Source organism: Pan paniscus, chromosome 2, assembly GCF_029289425.2.
Source record: "Pan paniscus chromosome 2, NHGRI_mPanPan1-v2.0_pri, whole genome shotgun sequence".
NCBI lineage: Eukaryota > Metazoa > Chordata > Mammalia > Primates > Hominidae > Pan > Pan paniscus.
Window position 1 is genome coordinate 62,278,205 of NC_085926.1, and position 20,260 is coordinate 62,298,464.

Sequence of the window (20,260 nt, forward strand, 5' to 3'; positions counted from 1 at the left end):
TGGTTTATGTTTTTAAAAGAAGACAATAGGAAAAGCTAAATACACAGCAACAACAACAACTATATTGAAACGTCCATTGTGCCGATAAGTTCCTTTAAACTACCATCTTGGAAATATCCTGTTGAGTGGGTGTTGGTGTGGGTAACAATAATGTTGTTTTCATAATATGTGCTGGCAGATTAGCACACTTCTCTACAGTGTTAACAGTTGTAATTAAGGAATAAACAGCACAGGGTGTCAGTCCGATGACAATTTCATCTATAGTGTCACAATACAAAATGTCACAAAATATTAGAACTGTTATATAACTATAAAAAGTATCAGCTTAAAAGCTAAAAGCCTTTGAAAAAAGAAGACAGAGGAAGGAAGAAAAAAGAAAACTGGCATAGCAACCAGAACAATTTTATACCTTCTCAAGAATGTTCTGTCATGAAAATAAATTGATAATTTTTTTCTGTTACATTACAGTTTGGTTTCTAGCCATCCAGTTGATTTAGCAGGAGAATGCAGGTTTTTTTAGCAGCTTTGAATTGGTAAACAGATTTAGATGTAGTAGAAAGGAACATGAGGAAGTTGTTTTTTTTTTTAACATCCAATCTTTCCCAGCATATGCACATAAGAAGGTGAATGAAGCAATGTGAAACTTACTTCTCTTTAGTCAAGTGAAAAAAAGGCTAAACATTTGTTAGATGGTAAAATATTGTGTCAAGCGAGTAGGCAAATTCCAAAATTACACAGTGGTTGATACATTAACATCCTCAAATATTTGAGCATGCACTTCCTTTGAGATCTGTAAATTAAATCACCAGTGGGTTAGATAAAAATACAAAACAAATGGCAATCTAACCATCTCAGAAAAGGTTCAGGTTTTTTTCTCCCCAAAACTGAGAACTTGCTAAATAATTTTTGAAAAGCATAAACGTAATACACCCTGGGTTACGATCGAGGGCAGAAGGGAAGGCATTTCCAAGGCTCCTGCTGTAGTGTTTTTCCCATTTTTGTTAATACCTCAAAAACTCCCAGAGATGACTTTATTCCTGGCCCCTGCAGAGCTCCCCTCCCCACCCCCACCTTGTAGACTGTAACAGATTGCACCACATGGTGTCTGTTTAAAAAAAAAAAAAAAATTCCCATAGGGACCTGGATATCCCATTAATGGGCTTTATGTTCCTCATGGCAAATTAGCTTTACACAGGAATTTCCAAACATTGTTTTCTGTTAAGAAGGGAGGAATACCATATATAATGTATATTTTTTCTACAATTAGTAGGAATCAGACAAGGAAAAGGAAATGTCATCTATTCATACCTTTCTCTCCAAATTCAGTGTTCTTTCCATATGCTCCATTGTACTCCACCACTCTTCTCCATGAAAACTATGAATTTATGGGTTTTTTTTTTAGAAAAATGGAGTTTTCAAAATGAAAGTCAAATAATTTTTTCCAAAGCCGTTTGTGGACTGTTGCAAATGCATAAATATTCAAAGCTCATTTTCTGCAGAAACACTTCTGGTATATGAAATTATTAAACTGTAGAATGCTAAAGATCAGAAGAAGCTACAGTTTTTCTTTAAACTTGAAAAAAAAATTAAGTATTAAGGAAAAAGCTTAATACTCTGGAAACCAGACATCTGGTCTTTCTCATGCGTAGGGAGCAGTGTGAATGAAAGTGAAGTCAAACGGACAGTTTTTTTCTGCATTATGCACAAGGTGTTTTAAATTGTCAGCTTAAGGTTTAGATGAAGATAATCTTTAACTTTGTTTACAATTTTTGCTATTTTGCATTATCCCCCTTTTTCCATAAAAAATAAAGTGAATATGTGTGCATATTTATTTTGAATCAAAATTAAACTTATTTTGAGATTATTTTGTCACTTCTGAGATAATTGGAGACACACATGTGTGCACGTGTGTGTGTGTGTGTGTGAGAGAGAGAGAGAGAGACAGAAACCAAGGGTTGCTGTCACCAATTCAAGAGGAAGATATTAAGCTTTAAACCCACTGGGAAGTAGGTTTTTAGTGTGTAAAGTTAATGCGCAAGGCCATAAATTTGGCTTATCTACAAAATATAGTCTTCCCTCTCCTTTCATTAGTGTATTAATTTATCTTTTTTACTGTAAGCCAATTCACATCTTTTTCTTTTTAAGCTAGTCTTTTATTTAAAACACAATAAAGTTTTCAATCCCGCTAAGGAGTTCCCCACCTCCTTTTCACACACCGCCCAAATATGAAGTTAATAGCTACATGGTTTAAAACACTATACATTTCAATAGTCACCTATTTTTTTAAACCTATTCCACTGTAATTAGTATAAAGAGATATCTTTTTTAAAGAGTTGCTGACCAAAACCTATTCTTCAGAGAAGGTAATAACCAAGTGATGAGTTCAAGCAGAAAAAAAGAAGTCTGGAAAATATGTAGGAGAAAGAGAAGAGAAGAGATTACTTTGGGAAACCTTCAAGTTGGAACAAGGGTCCCTCCCACCCCCATCCCACCCCATGTGTTTCTAAACACGTGTTTCTCTTATAATTTAGAAGTTAATTTGTCTATATGGGAAATTTAATTCCCCATGGTTAATAAAAGGGCATTTAGAGTTTTCTGGGACAAACATGGGGATGTGTCAAACTTTGGCAATTAAGAAGAGGATTGATTTGTGGATTTGACACCTGGCATTGTGATCTCCCTTTCTAACTGGATCTGAGATTATATCCTTATTAAAATCCAAGAAAAGGAAAATGACTTCAACAAAACCAGAGGCTCAAAATGCTTCCGGACATCACTTTACCTCACAGAGTCAAGTTTCCCTACTTACAAAGAAAAGGGACCAGGTCCCCTAAGTTATAGTAATGTTTTAAAGTTCTTGCTATTTTAAAAACTGAAATTCATGTCTCAGACAAAGAGACTGAGAGTCCGCAAAGTAGTATCTAGATTGACTATAGTAAAAAACAAGAAATAGTTGCACTGAGAGGAAACAATGAAATGTTCTCACTTTAGAAAGTGATGACTTAGTTTCTTTTTTATGTGACTGGTCATTCAGACTCCACTGTAAAACTCAAAGGATTTTTTGTTATTTCTCCCTAAATCTAGGTTATCAAAGTAGAAATTTTTCTGATGTTTTGTACAATACCACTTTGGGACCAATGCAGTCACATTAGAGGGAGACAAAATTCCTTTCATATATTTTGTCTAGAACATCTCTAGCTTCTTTCATCTCCCAATACCACTTAATTATTTTTCATACCTTGTTCCAGACATTTTTAAGGTCTGTAGAACTTACAAGCATTTCCTTGTACTAGAATACTCCAGCCTAGTAAAAACAATACTAAAATGTTCAAAAGAAGCCAAATCTAGAGCCCTTTAAAATGATACCCAATAAACACAGAGGTAGAGAACACTTGGACACCATTGATTCATTCATTCATTAACAGATCTTATTGACTGCTTTCTGTGTAGCAGGCACAGTTCTAAGCACCAAGAATACAGCAATGAAGAAAACAAAACAAAACAAAAAACCTGTGTCCTCATAGAATTTACATTCTGGTAGAGGCAGCAAGTAGAGGGGGCTAAAGGCAGACATAAACACCAGAAGAGTAATATGTGGTATATCAGATGGTGAGAAGGGCTAATATAGTATGAACATCTAAAATGTCTTAGTACAAGAAAATAAAGCAGACTTTGTAATTTTTCAGTAATATGATAGAACTGAGAGTCTCTTTTCCTATTCAAGGATCTTGAGTTGGGGTTTTCCAGTGAAGCAGCATTTCCGCTGCTTCTTATTTGTAAATTGTGCAAGCTTAATGAATAGGTTTATGATAAAGGATGAAAAAAACTTCTCAGTACTTCAGCAGATGTTTATACACAAACGTCCATAGCAGCATTATTCACAATAGCCAAAAGGTGGAAACAACCCAAATGTCCACTGATGGATGAATGGATAAAATGTGGTGCCTATATATATGGCGGGACATTATTCGGCCTCATAAAGGAGGAGAATTCTGATACATGCTACAACATGCATGAACTTTGAAGATGTATGCTAAGTGAAATAAGCCAGACACCAAAGGGCAAATATTGTATAATTTCTCTGATACGAAGTACCTAGAGTAATCAAATTCATAGAGCGGTAGTTGCCAGAGGCTAGGGGGGAGGAAGAATAGGGAGTTAGTATTTAATGGGCATAGAGTTTCAGTTTGGGAATATGAAAAATATCCAGAGATGGATGGTGGTAATGGTTGTACAGCAATCTGAATATCCTTAATGCCACTGAACTATATGCTTTACAATGGTTAAAACTTTTTATATTCTGTGTATTTTACCATGATAAAGAAGTCCTTTACTAAACATAACCTGAACACTTCCATATTGTAAGCGATTTGATTTAAATCTTATTTGTGATCATATATAAGCATACATATAAGCAAAGTTAATTCCTTCTAGAAAATGTCTATAAACATTGTCCTCCATGTTTTCAAATTAGTTGAATGTCTGCCTTTAGAAAGGTTGGTGTCCTGAGTTTTTGGTTGGTTTGTTTTTGTTTTGTTTGTCTATGAAACTCCTTACAAACAAGCTTCTAGTCCTGGTTCTGCCATTAACTGCTGCTCAGTTTCTTCAGTGAATTGAATTGGACCTCAATTGTCTAACAGAATTTTCTGCAGTGGCGGAAATGTTCTATATCTGCGCTGTCCAATATGGCAGCCACTAACCACAGGTGGCTATTAAGACTTGAAATGAAGCCAGTGCAACTGAGAAACTTAAATTTTATTTAATTTCAATTATTGGAAAAATGTTAAGTATGCCTGGGACAACTTGGGCGTGTGAATCTACTTTTTTAACTTTAAATTTTATAAAATCTCGAAAGAGATCAAGTATTCCAATGAAAATTTAGCATCCCAAATGGAGGTATGCTATAAGTGCAAAATACACACTGGATTTCAAAGACAGTGATACAGTTTGGCTGTGTCCCCACCCAAATCTTATCTTGAATTGTAGTTCCCATAATCCCCATGTGTCATGGGAGGGACCCAGTGGGAGGTAACTGAATCATGGAGGCGGTTTCCCCCATGCTATTCTGGTGATAGTAAGTCCTCACAAGATCTGATGGTTTTATAAGGGGCTTCCCCCTTCACTTGATTCTCATTCTACTCCCTGCTATCATGTGAAGAAGGATGTGTTTGCTTCCCCTTTCGCATCATTGTAAGTTCCCTGAGGCCTCTCAGCCATGGTGAACTGTGAGTCAATTAAACCTCTTTCCTTTATAAATTACCCAGTCTTGCATACGTCTTTATTAGCAGCATGAGAATTGACTAACACAGACAATAAAAAAGATATAATATTAAAATTAATTTTACCTGTTTTTTTATAAAGTAGCTACTAGAAAATTGAATCTTACATATGTAACATATTTTCTTGAACAGCATTAAACTAGACAATTCCTAAGAGCCCTTGCAATTCTCTGAGTCAATATCTTTTTGTTGTTGTTGTTTCTTTGTTTTTTGGTTGTTTTGTTTTGTTTTGTTTGAGACAGAGTCTCACCCTGTCATCCAGGCTGGAGTACAATGGAATGATCTCAGCTCACTGCATCCTCTGCCTCCCAGGTTCAAGTGATTCTCCTGCCTCAGCCTCCTGAGTAGCTGGGACTATAGGTGTGTGCCACCACACCCGGCTAATTTTGTATTTTTAGTACAGATGAGGTTTCACCATGTTGGCCAGGCTGGTCTCAAACTCCTGACCTCAGGCGATCCACCTGCCTCGGCCTCCCAAAGTTCTGGGATACAGGCATGAGCGTGCCCGGCCTGAGTCAATATCTTTATAAGCATTTTTTAAATGCACCCTAATATTTGACTAGAAGCCCATAATTGCTGAATTTGGGGGAAAGCTTAAGGTTAAATATTTAATTAATATTTGTATGCTTCCAACAGAATGCAAAAGAAGAATGAAGGTAAATGAAAGTTTATAAAGCCAGAGTAACCTGGGCATGGTGGCTCACACCTGTAATCCCAGCACTTTGGGAGGCCAAAGCAGGAGGATTACTTGAGCCCAGGAGTTCAAGACCACCTTGGCCAACAGAGCAAGACCTTGTCTCTATTATTATTGTTATTATTTAAAAAGCAGAGTATCATTTTGTTCTCAGAGTTATATTTGAATGTGTGCTCATTTTTAGAATCCCAAGTCCAAGTGGAAAGCCTAGAAGATATTAAATGCTCAAGAAGTATTTGGGGTTGGCCGGGTGCGGTGGCTCACGCCTGTAATCCCAGCACTTTGGGAGGCCAAGGCGGGCGGATCACAAGGTCAGGAGATGGAGACCATCCTGGCTAACACGGTGAAACCCTGTCTCTACTGAAAATACAAAAACTTAGCCAGGCGTGGTGGCGGGCGCCTGTAGTCCCAGCTACTCGGGAGGCTGAGGCAGGAGAATGTCGTGAACCTGGGGGGCGGAGCTTGCAGTGAGCCGAGATCGCACCACTGCACTCCAGCCTGGGTGACAGAGTGAGACTCCGTCTCAAAAAAAAAAAAAAAAAAAAAAAAAAAAAAGGTATTTTGGGTGAATGTTAAAACCAGGATTTGCATTTTGACCAGACTCTTAATTAAAGTACATTTGATGAGAACATTTATTAAAGATGAAACAGCATGAGGCTGCAAGCCAGAGTAAATAATTTGGCATTGGTTTTCATATGGTACAATATAAAAAGAAGTTGGATACTGAAAGCAAAGGTATGTCTTTGCTCGGAGGACCTTGATAATCACTGGAAGTAATGTTAATATTCAGTGATAACAAAGCATCTTTTATAGGAAAAATACATTATAGATGAATACTATTAATCGTCAAATTATAGATGGTGGAATGGAAGCAGTATGACATTAAGTGATTGTCAAAGTCACACTAGGGATTTGCCTCTTATACCTGGGGTCTCAGCATTCTTAGTTTTTCCTTCTCCCCTGTTCCCACTACCACACTGACAGATTCTGCAGAGGAACCATGGAGAAGCAATTACCAGTTAAAATTAGGTTGAAAGGAAACACTGGTTTCACAAAGCATGTATTTTAACTTTATAAACTTAACAGGCTGAGAGTCCGAAATGGAATTAACATCATTGTCACGAACTAGTTGAAGACTGAGCAAAGACCTTTGTATGTATTAACCTTCAATCAAAATTACCGTTTTTTGTTTTTGTTTTTGTTTTTGTCTTTTTTACAGATACACCAGGTCCTCAAAGTGCCCTGACATGCTGCCATTAGCAACACCAATAACCTGAGAAATGGTGCTGTTTTTGCAATTAGGTGATTGCTTGCTCATCTCACAGACTTTTTCTTTATTGACTTCCTTACATGTTTGTCAATTTCAGAAACTCCTGTAACTAGAAAAAAGCTTCCTTTTACCACATTCTCCCTTTTTAAATTGAACCAGAAATGAAGTTCAACTGAACAAATATTTATTACTTAGACCCAGAGTGGACTAGAAATTACAAGTGGAGATAAACAATATGCCTACCTCAGAGCTTTTTGTCTCTGGGGAGTCAGCTGGATAAACAGAAAAAGTAGAGTGTTATAGAAAGACCAAGGTAGGGCTTCTAACACGGCCTGGGGAGTGGAGAGGAACGGGGTGGTGAGGTAAGGGAGCTGGGAGTGAAAAGAGAAGAAACCTGTGCTACAGAAACTAGCCAAGAGACTTCCAGTAACATGGCAGGTAAGCAATACTAACATATCCCCCTCTGCAACCTTTATACATGAGGGACATGTTCACTTTCTCGCCTCTGATTTTCTCCCCAACTCTCTCCACTGACACTACTCTAGTTTGAGGTCCTTAGCACCTTTGATCTTACTAAATCCAATGTTTGTCCTAAGCACTCATCTTTCTAAATCCCTTGGCAGCATTTGACACAATTTATCACCCTTTTTTTTTTTTTTTTTTTTTGAGGCAGAGTTTCTCTCTGTTGCCCAGGCTTGAGTGCAGTGGTGCAATCATAGCTCACTGCAGCCTCAAATTTTCAGGCTCAAATTGCCTCAGCCTCCCAAGTAGCTGGAACCACAGTTGTGTGCCACCATACCTGGCTAATTTTTTGTTGTTGTTGTTGTTGAGAAGGGTTCTCCCTGTATTGCCTAGGCTGGTCTGGAAATCCTGGGCTCAAGTGATCCTCCTGCCTTAGCCTCCCAAAGTATTGGGATTACAGGTGTGAGCCATCTCACCCAGCACTTCCTCCTTCTTGAAACGATTCTTTTATGTTCTCCAGCACTGACAACTCCTCAGTCTACTGGCTCCTTTCCCTATTCCCTGTCTCCTAAATATTGGAATACCTCACAGCTCAGTCTTTGACCCTCTTCCCCTTTCTAGATATTCCCTCAGTGATATTTACCCATCCATAGTTTTAAATATACCCACTAAGGGACAAGTCCCAAGTAAATATTTTCAGCTCTGATTTTTCCCTTGAGCTGAATCAACACTTGACACTTGGGTATCTAATAAGCATCTCAGATTTAACATGTCCAAAACAGCTCTAGATTTCTCCCCTCAAACCTACTCTTCCCACAGTCTTCTCCCTCTTGGCAAATGCTGTTATTACCCCTCCAGCAGCTCAGATCAAAAGTTTGGAATCCTCCTCAACTATTCCTTTTTCCCCTCCCACCATACTTATGATCCATCAGCAAATCGTGTGGGTGCCACCTTCAAAATATGTCCCAAATCTGACTGTTCCTCACCACTGTGATCCCCAATATCCTGGACACCCTTGCCTGGATGACTGCAGTATCCACTTGACCGTTCTCTACACTTGCCCCTCTTTTCACGCAGAATCATCTAAATAACACTGTCCTGCCCACAAACCTCCAAGGCTTCCCATTATCCTTGAAATAAGATACACTCTTTATCATGGCCTAGAAAATCCTACATGACCTGGATCATGACTATGCAACGTTCTTTCCTACCATTCTACCCCTGACCTCTGAGTTCCAACCATACTGACTTTCTGCCCATCCCTTACCCCCACCTCTGTGCTTTTGCACTTGCTCATGCGTCTGCTTGGAAGGTTCTTCTCCCTCTCATTTCATTCAGGTCTCTGCTCAAAATCCCACCTCTTGGTAGAGACCTTCCCTGACCACCCTCTCTAACATAAGACACCATCTCCACATGCCCCATAAATTTCTGTCATCTGACCTGCTTTATCTTCATGATTGACATGGTTTGGATCTGTGTCCCTGCCCAAATCTCATGTCAAATTGTAATCCCCAGTGTTGGAGGAGAGGCCTGGTGGGAGGTGATTGGATCATGGAGGCAGACTTCCCTATTGCTGTTCTCGTGATACTGAGTGAGTTCTCACGAGATTTGGTTGTTTAAAAGTGTGTAGCACCTTCCCCTGCACTCTCTTCCTCCTTCTTCAGACATGTAAGACATGCCTGCTTCCCCTTTGCCTTCCACCATGATTGTAAGTTTCCTGAGGCCTCCCCAGCCATGCTTCCTTTACAGCCTGTGGAACTCTGAGTCAATTAAATCTCTTTTCTTTATAAATTACCCAGTCTCAAATAGTTCTTTATAACAATGCAAGAATGAACTAATACAATGATACAATGACATTGTGTCATGTACCCGCTTATTAATGTGTTGTATATGTCTGCCACTGAAATGTAAGTTCCATGATGACAGAAACTGTCTTGTCACCATCATATCATCGGCCCCATCACAGTATCTGGCACCTAGAAGGCACTCTATGAATATATTTTGAATAAATTAAAAGAAAAAGAAGCAAATATCTCTATAACCCTGTTTAAAAACAAGAAGAGAAACATCAAAGAGCCAGAAACAGTGAGAGCAGAGAAGCCACAGTAGCCATAGCCTAAACAAGAAGCAGTCAGAGAGGGTGGCCAGAAGCAAAGAATTCACAGAAAAGGAATGACAACAGCCAATAAAGGCAAGAAAAGATGCTAAATCTCAAATATAAATGGAGAAATGTGAATTTGCCCAACATACCATTTCTCACTCCTCACATTGGAAAAATTAACAAAGTTTGATAGTATTAAGTGTTGCTAAAAATGGAAGAAAATGTCCTTTCATATGATGCTGGTAGGACTGTAACTAGATATAAGCACTTTGAAGGGTGATTTTGCAGTATCTACAAAACCTGAAAATGCACCCCCAATGACCCAATATTTTCATTTATATCCTACAGAAACATTAACACAGTTGGACAATGATGCATATGTAAGAATGCTTCAGTAAGCATTTAAATTTAGATTTCTAATTTAAAAAATTAGAAACAAATATCCTCAGCACAGAAATAAGTAAAATCCCCATTGTCAAGAATATACTTTCGGTGATCATTTCTTTTTTAAAAACTGGCCTGTCGAGTCAAAGGGATCATTTCTATAGGTCATTACTAGAGAAGTTTCTCTGAATGTGTAGAGAACTAAAAAATAAGAATAAACTTAAAAAATGTAAAAACCCATTGTCTAGCCATACAATGGAACACCATGTAATAGTTATAAGGCATGAAGTACATCTATACACGGTAATATGGACCTCCGTATTACCAAGACATACGTCTCTCCACGACACACTTTTAAGTAAAACAGGCAATTTGCAGAATAATTCAATATGTTATTTCTATGAAAAATATACATGCACAGTATGACCATGTGTCTGCCAAAGAGATAATCTATTTTTACGTTAAAGAGTACAAAAGGAGGTGGATTGTCAAAGGAGACCTCACCTTTCTCTGTAACACTTTACTCTTTCACAGGTAATACATGAATATATGTGTGGTTTTTTTTTTTTTAGTATAAGGAAATTAACTGAGAAAACTGGAATAAGGTTGGTCTTTGGAACAGAGCTAACAGCAAGAAACCATGAAATCGTTCAGCATATGCGAAGAACAAATAGGTCTTTATTGTTAGAGCATAAAAATTGAAGTAAGGAGTGGCAGAAATTGAGACTGGAGAGGCTGTCTGAGCCAGATTGTGGATGGCCTTGGGTGCCAGCCTAAGGCTTATGGACTTTATCCAATGATTCCACACCATTCATCCATGTCTCTAATATACATCATAGCTTTGAGAATGATAAGAAGTTTCTCAGTAGCTTACCCATTTTTAAAAATACACCTTTTTTTGTTTGTTTGTTTGTTTGAGAGAGTCTTGCTCTGTCACCCAGGCTGGAATGCATTGGTGGGATCTCAGCTCACTGCAACCTCTGCCTTCCACGTTCAAGCGATTCTTGTGCCTCAGCCTCCCAAGTAGCTGGGACTACAGACACAAGCCAAAATGCCTGGCTAATTTTTTGTATTTTTAGTAGAGACAAAGTTTCACCATTTTGGCCAGGCTTGTCCCAAACTCCTGGCCTCAAGTGATCCGCCCGCCTCAGCCTCCCAAAGTGCTGGGATTACAGGTGTGAGCCACCACTCCTGGCCTAAAATACATATTAAACCATTGAGTTCTCTTGTAGCCTTGCAAAACAGTCATTATCTATAAGCCCCTTTCACAATTTATAAAACTTGCCCCACTAAAGCCAGATTATTTTAAACATCATAAAAAACAACAGACTAATTATGGCATGTAATAAATTGCTCATGACCTACTTCTTTGGAATCTTGGGATTAAAAAATTAAATGGAAAGAAAGACAATGATGGTTAATTATAAAGATATTGTCGCCAGGCTCGGTGGCTCACGCCTGTAATCCCAGCACTTTGGGAGGCCAAGGTGGGTGGATCATTTGAGTTCAGGAGTTCGAAACCGTCCTGGTCAACATGGTGAAACCATGTCTCTACTAAAAATACAAAAATTAGCTGGACGTGGTGGTGGGAGGCCTGTAATCCAGCTCCTCGGGAGGGGAGGCTGAGGCAGGAGAATTGTTTGAGCCGGGGAGGTGGAGCTTGCAGTGAGTAGAGATTTTGCCATTGCACTCCAGCCTGGGCAACAGAGCAAGACTACATCTCAAAATAGATAAATAAATAAAATAAAGATATTGTCAGTCCAGGCATGGTGGCTCGCTCACTCCTGTAATCCCAGCACTTTGGGAGGCCAAGGTGGGCAGATCACTTGAGATCAGGAGCTCGAGACCAGCCTGAACAACATGGTGAAACCCTGCCTGTACTAAAACATACAAAAATTAGCCGAGTGTGGTGGTGCATGCCTGTACTCCCAGCTACTTGGGAGGCTGAGGCAGGAGAATTGTTTGAGGCTGGGAGGCAGAGGTTGCAGTGAGCAGAGATTGGCCACTGTACTCCGGCCTGGGTGACAGAGTACTGACTTGGTCTCAAAAAAAAGAAAAAAGAAAAAGAAAAAGATATTGTCAACCTGCATATTTAACTGCTTTACAAGTGACAGCATTCAGTCCAGTAGTCAGCACTTAATTAATTCATCAAATATTTGTTGAGTTCAACTGTGTTAGGTGCTGAGGCTGGATGATAAGAAAAGACAATCCCCACTGTCATGGAGCTTACAATGGAAGGGAAATAGATATTAGTTGAGTTACTGCAACAGAGAAATGTAGAAATGCAACACCAATAAGTTTTATAAAGGAGTGGCCCATGATGGTTGAAGCACATAATGGGGGAATATGACTTAGGAAGGTCAGGGAAGGTTTTGCTGGGGAAGGGGTGATTGAGGTTTAAAGGAAGAAAAGGAAAAACTTAGAGAAGTGGCAATGGGTAAGGAAGTTAATTATTGACAGTTGGGAAAGCATATGCAAATGTCCTGTGGCTGAAAATACACAATGCTGATATTTTAATGGACCTTTAAAAACACAGTTCCTAGGCCAGGCACAGTGGTTCACGGCTGTGATCCCAGCACTTTGGGAGGCCTAGGCCGGCAAATCACCTGAGGTCAGGAGTTTGAGACTAGCCTGGCCAACATGGTGAAACCCCATCTCTACTAAAAATACAAAAATTAGCTGGGCATGGTGGTGGGCGCCTGTAATCCCAGCTACTTGGGAGGCTGAGGCGGGAGAATCACTTGAGCCTGGGAGGTGGAGGTTGCAGTGAGACAAAACTGCACCACTGAGGTGACAGAGTGAGACTCCATCTCAAAAAACAAAACAAAAAGCAGTTCCTAAAAAAAAACTTTTTAAAATTTCTGGCTGTTCTCTAATTTGTTGACCTGGAAGAAGATGAATAGAATATAAATCGAGCACATACCTAAACACTTGACCTTGACATTTTGCCCCACATAATGCTATTTCAGTGGCAGACAAAGCTCTAAATCCATTCTGTTTGAAAATGACATTCTTAAAATTGAGACTGTATCTTCTCTAGTAAAGTGCCTAGTCTTTAGTTACTTAATAAAGTACCACAAATAGTCAAATTAATAGCCACTAAGAATGAATAGCTGTGTATTCATAAGAAAATTCTAATTTAAAATAATGTCAAAGCATTTCTTTAGCTCCACACAAAAGAAACAAGCAGTTGATTGCTGAAATTTATACCTTATTGTATCTTTTTTGACATCAGTAGAAGCTGTGTATCTACAAGAGGAAAAGTTTGTTCCCAATTCCTGAGCCAAAATTTGTCAATGCCTTCAGCAATGACTTCCTAAAATGTTTTTGACTGCAACCCACATTAAGAAATCTATTTCAACTGTGACTTACCACAAACAGACATATAGAAAGATATATAAATAAAACAAGTTTTGTCTTTCAAATAGAACCACTGGGCCGGGTGTGGAGGCTCATGCCTGTAATCCCAGCACTTTTTAATCCCAGCACTTTGGGAGGCTGAGGCAGGCAGATTACCTGAGCTCAGGATTTCGTGACCATCCTGGCCAACATGGTGAAACCCCGTCTCTACTAAAAATACAAAAATTAGGCGGGTGTGGTGGCATGTGCCTGTAATCCCAGCTACTCAGGAAGCTGAGGTGGGAGAATAGCTTGAACCTGGGAGGTGGAGGTTTCAGTGAGCCAAGATCGCACCACTGCAGCAAGACTCCATCTCAAAAACAAAAACAAACAAACAAACGAAAACCAAAACAAAAACCTGTAAAAAGATTTTTAAGAAGAGTCAATTTGGGAAACAGGAATACAGATTAGATATCACATTAAGTCAAATAATAATTCTTAATTTTTTAAAATGAGGTCTCGCTCTGTTGCCCAGGCTAGAGTGCAATGGGGGGATCATGGTTCACTGCAATCTCAAACTCCTGGGCTCATGCAATCCGCCTGCCTCAGCCTCCTGAGAGCTGGGACTCCAGGCATGTACCACCATGCCTGGTGAATTTTTAAAATATTTTTGTAGATACAGGGTCTCACTATGTTGTCCAGGGTGGCCTCAGACTCCTGGCCTCAAGCAATACTCCCAAAGTGCTGGGATTACAGGTGTGAGCCACTGCACACCTGGCCTATTATTTTCACTAGTGATCATAATAATTACACTGTGGTTTTTTTTAAATGTTTATACTTTTTAAAGATACATGCAAAGTTTATGGTGAGAAATGATGTAATATTTGGGATTCCCTTTAAAATATATTTCATAAAAGAAAAAAAACAAGCTAATGTGGAAATGCTAATGCGGTAAAAACTTAATTATTTGATCTGGGCGATGGGTACGTGGGAGTTCATTAAACTATTCTCTCTAATTCTGTATATGCTTGAAATTTTTATAATATAAAATTAAGTTTGGCCAGGTTTGGTGGCTCACACTTGTAATCCCAGCACTTTGGGAGGCTGAGATGGGTGGATCACTTGGGGCCCAGGAGTTCAAGACCAGCCTGGCCGACATGGGGAAACCCCATCTCTACTAAAAATACAGAAAATTAACCAAGCGTGGTGGGGCGTGCCTGTAATCCCAGCTGCTTGGGAGGCTGAGGTGGGAGAATTGCTTGAACCCAGAAGGTGGAGCTTGCAGTGAGCTGAGAACATGCCACTGAACTCTAGACTGGGTGACAGAGTGAGACCCTGTCTCCAAAAAAAAAAAAAATTAAGATCACAGCCGGGTACAGTGGCTCATGCCTGTAATCCCAGCACTTTGGGAGGCCGAGGCAGGTGGATCACCTGAGGTCAGGAGTTCGTGACCAGCCTGGCCAACATGGTGAAACCTCGCCTCTGCTAAAAACACAAAATTAGCCAGGCATGGTGGCGCATGCCTATAATCTTAGCTACTTGGGAGGCTGGGGCAGGAGACTCACTTGAACCCGGAAGGTGGAGGTTGCAGTTAGCTGAGATCTCGCCATTGCACTCCGCCTGGGTGACAAGAGTGAAACTCCGTCTCAAAAAAATAAAAATAAAAATAAATAAAATTAAGTTCAAACGAAATGAACCTACTTTATGTACAATGCCCTCTGATATTTTATGTATCTTTTTAAATTAAATAATAGAAGAAAAAATGCTAATAATAAGCCCAGGTTGATTTCATGATGCACTAAAGCCTTGTGATGTATGGTTTGAGATGCTAGCTACCTCTGTCTCTGCTCTGCTCATACAAAATCACTGTAACACAAAAGACACTTTTTGGTCACTTGAATGCAAATTCAAAACAGAAAGCCTAATTCTGTTTCCAACTTCCAAAAATGTAATGCTTCTTGACATTTCCATAGTTGTCTATTTAAGTTCAATGTAAATAGCTGCTGCTACTTTGGGAGTGCCTGATAATGTCTATCACAGTACAAGGATGTATGTCTCTCTGGTGACATCTAAATGTTGATCTTGTAAATTCTGCGGCAACACATAATGTAGTACAAAGATATGCCAAGCAGCATCAAAGACTTTTTTTTCAAAATCTGAGTTTAATCTAAATGTCAAATTAAATTTAGAGGAAAACAAATTACAAAGTGTATGTAGATGACTTCAGCTAATTAATTCTCCCCATTGATAATATTTTGAACTTTGGACACAAAGGTTGTTAAATGCTTTATTTCTGTTGTTACTTACAGTTGCTGATTTACAAAGCAAGTTAACTGTATAACCCAAAGTTTTTTAAAAGGCAAATTCTATTTTTACATGAAGTGGGAATTTCCAACATTAAATCAATCTATCTATACCCAGTGTTTGTATTGTGCTGAGATTTAGATTTTAAAAAGAACCCTCTAGTTCAAAAAATAAATATATCACTCTCTACCTTTCTTTTGCTAATGGGGGAAACGTGTCCATCGGTTCTAAAAGGTCACTTTTTGTGAATTTGTGAATTTATGAATTTGTGATTTTGTGAATACCTTTCTTGCCCTCTTTCCTAAAACCCTATGTAGCAGAAACCATTGGCTGGTTATCTAACATCCTTACTACTCACCTTCCCCTTACTTAACTAAAACAGAATTTTATTCACATATCATCTTTTTCCAAGACATTGAGTGCTCCAGGGAAGCTGCTCCATCCCAATTGATAGTTCCAGGAGCTACAAACCAACTCATCTAAACCAGACATGCTAATCCCCTTCTCCTTGCCACTGATTGATTTAGGACTAAACATGTGATAAAATTCTGGCCAATGAAACAGAAGAGTAAGTTGGCAAAGAGCGTTTCTGGAAAACGTTTTCTTGCTCCAAAGAAACAGAATACTTTATTCACCTGGACATTCTCAGAGCTGCATACGAGGCCAGAACTCCTGCAGTATCTTTCTACCAGCCTCGAGGATAACCTCACACAGAGGATGGCCAGTCTAAGAGAACACAGAAACAGACTTGAGGCCCCTACTTCTGGGTTTCTAGTAATATGAAATGATCAGTTTCCTTATTGTTAAGCCACTTGCATGTTACTTGCAGCTAAGAGCTCTAAATGACACATTCACTTTGTAGAATTTCAGGCAAAACTTCAAATCCTTATTTGTTAAGCAATTTGTGATATTAAACAGAGAGTGGATCTGTGTAACTCTCAAACAGCTGGTCATTTCAATTCAAAAACAAAAAAATGGCCAGGCATGGTGGCTCCCTCCTGTAATCCCAGCACTTTGGGAGGCCAAGGTCGGTGGATCACTTGAGGTCAGGAGTTCGAGACCAGCCTGACCAACATGGTGAAACGCTGTCTCTACTAAAAATACAAAAATCAGCCGGGTGCAGTGGTCTGTGCCTGTAGTCCCAGCTACACGGGAGGCTAAGGCAGGAGAATAGCTTGAACCTGGGAGGCGGAGGTTGCAGTGAGCCGAGATTGCACCACTGCACTCCAGCCTGGGAGACACAGGTAGACACCGTCTCAAAAACAAACAGATAACTGTATGAGTTGATAAAGTATCAAGGAAAGATCCTAATGGTACAGGTCTCTGAAAAGTTTAGGGGTACTTTGGCAAATGAAGTGAATAGAAAGAGCAAAAAAGATGGACAAGTAGAATGATGACTCAGTTAACCCTATTAGAACAAGGGGGAGGGAAAAAAATCTCACACATCTGAATTTCACTCATCATTATCCTCAATGCGTTTGAAGGCATGACTATAAGATTGTCAGCTCCTACTGAGTAAGAGTTTGGCATTCTGGCCAATTATGAGACAAGCTATACTCTTACAAGGATGTCCAAATGGCTAAAGTTCTGAACACATACACAAGATGGGTCGACCTACATATTTCATTACATGGTACTGCACAGTATGTATAAGTAGGCAATTTCTGAATTTAAGTATCAGCAGAGAGAGATGCTGCTCTAATACCTGGAGAGACAGGATAAAAAGAAAATTGAATATTGACAACAGATCTTTTTATGGTAAAGGAGAGATTAGGCCACTCTCCTTCTGCAACTGATGAGCAATTACTGGGCAAAGAACTAGCAGAATTGCTGTATCACTCTGTCTTCACCAAGGACTGTATAATTACTCCTTTCCATTTCTAATTTTTAGAAAAGCATGCCTGGTGGAAGAAAAGGTAGGTAGGACTTGGTTTCCATTTTCAGGGGGATAATGTGAAGATAATGTGTTTTGACTCTAGAAACATCTTGAGCTCCTTGAAAGAAAGGAACTATGTAATTTTAAAATGAGAATAATTATATATTTTATGTAAAAGAGTTATACGCTTGGCTTATGATATTTAAAGCAAAATGATCACAGCATATGTTTGTTTTCTATGATTTGGGAAGTGGCATTCGATTTTAGAACATTGGCTGGCACATAGTAGGCACACAGATATTAGTTGAAGGAATATTTGTTAACTAATTGCCAGAAAAAAAGTTTAAAAGGATAAAAATATGTTGTTTATTCATCTGAATAGGGAGAAAAAGCCTTTTTTAACTTCTAAAACTTCTAAATAAGTTTAAAGTCCTTTTTTGCATGATACAACTTTAGAATAAATTATTTCTATTATTACCTTTGGGGTTTTTTTAAGCTGACAATTTTTAAAACTAGCAAATATATTTTTAAACAGTTTCTAAAACTAAATTAAGCTTGATAATTAGGTGTAAATTGAGATGTGAGTGGCAATTCTATTTAAACTCTTTAAAAATCCATTCTATACTTATCAGTATTCTTAATAGAACATTTGAATTTTAGAAGAATTTGAAAGGAGATAATGTTTAGGCATATCTGCCTTCTATGGAGGCTTCCATGGATTTATTTCAAATGTACTTTTGCTTTATTTTTAAAAATCCCATAAAGTAAGTTTAATAATTCAATGGGATTTTCATTAATGTGGCAGGACATTATAAACCACATTTGAAACCATACAAGTACATTTAATTCTAATTTGACCCATACATGTACTATTTCTTAAAAGCTTATCAAATCCAGACCTTTGAAAATGCATACACTGTAACAGATTTTTTAAAAACATGATGGAAAATATATACCACCCAGCTAAACACTCTCTTGATTTAGAATCGAGGCCTATATGTTTCTATTTCCATAGTGACTATTGCTGTGGAATCGACATGTTTTAATTTAGATATGAGATTATAAACATCATTTGGAGGCAGAATTTATTTTTTTCTCCTACAATTTCTGAAAATTGATCAGTCTAACTGCTGAACAGAAGCAAATTCTGGAGCAGGATTTAGAAATTATTTGGCTTTTGGGGCATTTGTGACTAACAAAAGATGAGTTTTCACAGAAACTCATGGCTTTTAAATCTTTAATCCTTAAAAAATGTAACTTTTCATACTTTATAAAACAAAGAAGAAATTCTTTATCAGGACTCCTTCAGAAGTATTTAAATTGTGCTAACATATAGTTTCAAAAAAGAAAAAAAAATCAGGGCAATTAGATAAGTACAGATTCTGCTTGCATTTTTGTCTAAAAATATCCTAAAAAGTTGAAATGAGACATTATACGGTCATCAATTACCTAAGAAGAGTAGTGACAGTGTGACACACATTTAGGTCAAGTAAAAGTTAGCAACCCAAATCACTCATGAAAGAAAAAGAAGGAAAACATTGTATACATTCGCTTTTTTCCATGAATTTTTTTGAACCCCTACCATTCCTGGTCAAGAAGCTCATAGATGAGGGTAGGCCATGAAGAGGAAACAGGCAAGTGTAGTGGAGGCTTGTAAGTGCTCCCGTGGAGAGAAGCTGAAGGTGTTGGCAGAGCACACAGGAGGAAGAATGCAAAGGGTGGAGGAAAGGGTCCCGAGGGTTCTACAAAAAGAAAAAGTTGTAGACACCAAAAGGGGCTCCTTCTTAAAAAATAATAATAAATAAAGACGAAACACTCAGACAACTCTGCCTAATATGGTGGAATCACAGAGCCCAGCTGGCACATAAGCAGACACCATCCCGTTCCTTATGACCGGAAGTTATTAAAAGTCATACGATTTCAATAACCCTTGAAATGCAGCTTTTGGATTAGGATGAATAAAGTTGGAAAAGGCCTTCATAAATTCATTCTGTACTTGTCACTCTTCTTATTATAACATTTGAATTTTAGAAGAATTTGAAAGGAGATTATTTAAACATCTCCAACTCTTTCTGATAGCTTTTTGTTTTCCCTCGTAAGGGTAGAGTGAATCCAAAAGTTTATACAACTCAAGGATTGCTAGAATTGCCCCGCCTTCAGAAGCCAGCTCCTTAGCCCAGGGATAATCTATCGAAAAGAAACTGTGGGTCTGCAGAGGGGAAATCATAAGAGACGTCAGCCATGAGGGGAGAAAAAAGATGGCGAGAGAAGACATTATTTTGTTTAACTGATGATCAGCCAGACTCATCAATGACAACAGAAAGCAAAAAGCTAAAGCTTTTACAGCATTATTTCAGGCTTAAATTTTCTCTGAAAGTCCTGCAGGTGTTTGCTGAAGGTCTTCTCCAATTTAATGAGGTGTGTCTAGTATACTCTTTGAAAGGATCATATTTAGGCCAGGCATAGTGGTTCATGCCTGTAATCCCAGCACTCTGGGAGGCCAAGGCAGGTGTATCACTTGAGGTCAGGAGTTCGAGACCAGCCTGGCCAA

General features: G+C 38.6%; 1 protein-coding gene across 2 annotated transcripts in view; it reads right to left on the reverse strand.

Annotated features, from left to right (window-relative positions):
* Positions 1–20,260, reverse strand: part of FEZF2 (FEZ family zinc finger 2) — a 112,678-nt gene that overhangs the window by 73,288 nt on the left and 19,130 nt on the right. The gene's annotated exons all lie outside the window — the stretch shown is intronic.